Here is a 3,207-nt window from a genome sequence, read left to right as displayed (position 1 = left end):
TTGGCAGATTTGTAAGCAAAGATGCTTCTTTAAGTGAGAGAATATCAGCATTGGGAACCACCATAGCTATGAGCACCAAACAAAAACTGGGGTGGGGGTTGTGAACATGTATATAATAAACCTACAATGAAGGCCAAGGGTGTTATGTATCAAATACCTTATGCAGGTCTCAAATCTCTTAAAACTATTGACAGTCTTTTAACCAAAAAGCAGCGGAAGAAAAAAAATTCTTGTCTTGCAAAGGGGCATGGTATGAAATTGTTGCTTAGTACCCCCCAATTAAAAAAATTACAGCAATCTAGAAAAAAATCACATGTAGGGGGTTTCATATTTACTATCCCTGCCATCTTAGCTGCTCTCGGGGCTGTTGGGAGCTTGGCTGGGGGATCAGCTGCCATAGCAAAAACGGTAATAGATGCCAAGAAGAATAAGGCAGAATTAGATGAGCAGAAGCGCCATAACCTGGCCATGGAGAAAAAAGGCAAAGGTGTCATGAATAAGTTTAAAAAAAACAAGAGCCGCTTACAAACCAAGATATTGAAGCTTTAATCAAGCCATTGGGCATCAAACATTTTAGAGGTGTGTACATGTCTGATTCTTTACCAGAGCAACCACTCAACAAAGAGTGTGCCATTGTTAATTTGGATGAGTACAAAAATCAGGGCACTCACTGGATCTGTTATCTTAAATATTTAAAAGATAAAGCATTTGTGTTTGATTCATTTGGAGGTGTTCCACCTGGAAATTTAATAAAATATCTAAAATCAGCTAATCTTTATTACAATAATGCCCGTGTTCAAAACTTCAAAGATGTTAATTGTGGACATTTGTGTTTATCTGTTCTTAGATACATGTCTCAAATAAATAAACCATCAATTGAAAATTTTCAAAAAGCCTTGTGGTATCTGAAACATCATGGGGGTATTCCATCTCACCAGCCAAAATTCAATATTGAAACTCAAATTGCATGATGACATAGTGTATCCCAAAACAATAGCTCTCAGAGCATTTTACGGCATGTACTTGATCCCTAATATTACGCACCACAACAATACAATTGCAGTAGGGGATCAAAAAATTGTCATCACTCCAGGGCAATATAATCTGTCCACTCTAAATGCACAATTACCCAGAGGTGTAGTGTTAAGTCAAAATTCTGTCACTCACAGAGTAGAGATTGTATCTGCTACAGAAACAGTGCATCTGGGTACTATAGGAGAGCTGTTAGGATTTGAGAACAACACAAAACTTGAACCGGCCATCAAACACACTGCTATGAATATACCTAAATTCTTGGCCATAGAGACTCTGAATATTCACTGTAATGTGGCCGAGGGTATGATCACCAAATCAAATGGCATAGGCACTCACAAACAAACTGGCATCATTGCAACATTCAAACCTAATTCCGAATTCATGGAGCCCATCATCTACAATCCATCCCCAACATTATATTTTCCTGTGTGCCATAATAGAATAGATTACATTGAATTGATGGTCACTAATGAAAAAGAAGAATTAGTTGATTTTGCTGGAGCCACAACAACTGCTATCATAGAGATTAACATTTAAATAAAAATACATACAATGGAAAATATTGAGAGTTATGAGCTACAATCATTCCCCCCAAACAGGAGGACATTTGCAAATTTAAATCAACCCAACACAGAGATAGAGGTTGATCTTGATGTAGGGGATGGATTTATACACCCCCACAGAGCAGATCTATACATCAAATTTGATGTTGTAAAGCTCGATGGTACAGATTATCCTGCAAATTCAAATATAAGATTGGTAGATAATTTTGTGCCGCATCTGTTCTCTGAAATTGAGATCAGAAAACATGGCGTTGTTATAAACAGAATAGATTATCCCGGCATTACCTCCACAGCTTTGGCCACATTAAAATTATCCAAAACCGAAGCTTCATACTACAAAATCGGTGGATTTGAGGCTGGTGATAAAATATTATCTAAGAACCACACGGTGCTGTTCCCTATGCGCCTGTTGCCAGGATTCTTCTCGGATTACAAAGATATTATGTGGAAGGGCGGGTTAAGAATTACATTTAGAAGAGCTGCAAATGATAACAATGCATTGATGAGGTACAGTACATTAAATTCTACAGGGGAAGCTATGCCTAATACCTTACCAGATGCAGGCAAATGCATTATTCAGACTATGGAGCTAAGAATTCCAGTTGTTGAATATGAAGCCAGTTACGCTCTTAAATACAAAGCAGATATCCTAAAAAATCCCCAGATTCCTCTGCAATTTTACACATATCAATGCGTACAGAAGCCCGCATTTGGCACCTATTATGAGTTTGATGCTACAAATTCATTCTCCAGTATTCAATATGACATGCCTGATTTTGTGGTGGTACTGTTTCAGACTGGGAGACACAATAATCAGGAAAAAAATTCAAGTAGATTTGATAACTGCAACATCAAAAACATATATCTTAAAAATGGCAGAAATGAGGTATTCCCCAGAGAAAATTACAATTTAGACATGTCCAAGGATGATTTTCTCAAATTATATGAGGCATTTTCGGCTTTCAAAAGAGTCACTACTGGCAGTACTGATATGTACTACACTCCAGATGAATTCAAAACACGGAGACCCATGTTTGTAATCAACACTTCAAAAAGAAAACAAGTTGTGGTGAATGACAGAACAAACATTAAAATTATCTGTGAATTCCATGAGGCTTTACCTGAAGACACCATTTGTAGTGTCATTCTCATAGGTGAAAAATCATATGTTTATGATGTAAGAAATGAGAGAGTCACGGAGCAGTTCTAGAAGATAATTGTTCTATTATCCTGTTGTACAACATACAAACCTCAACTGTATTATCAGCTAGCAGTGAATATCTTATGTGTGGGCAGTTGTATATATTTCAATCTTTTATGAGGACTCGAACCCAAAGCCCCTTGTTTACAAGACAACAATATTAACATTTTGCCATCAGGAGAGGCTTTATATTTTATCAGGACTCAAACCCGAGCCTTTTGCTTACAAAGCAACAATATTAACATTTTGCCATCAGGAGAGGCTTCACATTTTATCAGGACTCAAACCCAGAAGCCTCCTGATTGCAAGGCAATAAAAACCATGGGGCTATGCACCACACTCCACTGGGCCTCAGAACCCAGTAACTATAAGCTTTATATTAATATACATGGCAGAATCAATCTGAGC

Source organism: Lepisma saccharinum, unplaced genomic scaffold (genome assembly GCF_977018435.1).
Source record: "Lepisma saccharinum unplaced genomic scaffold, izLepSacc3.1 HAP1_SCAFFOLD_201, whole genome shotgun sequence".
NCBI lineage: Eukaryota > Metazoa > Arthropoda > Insecta > Zygentoma > Lepismatidae > Lepisma > Lepisma saccharinum.
Note: the sequence above shows the minus strand (reverse complement) of the source record.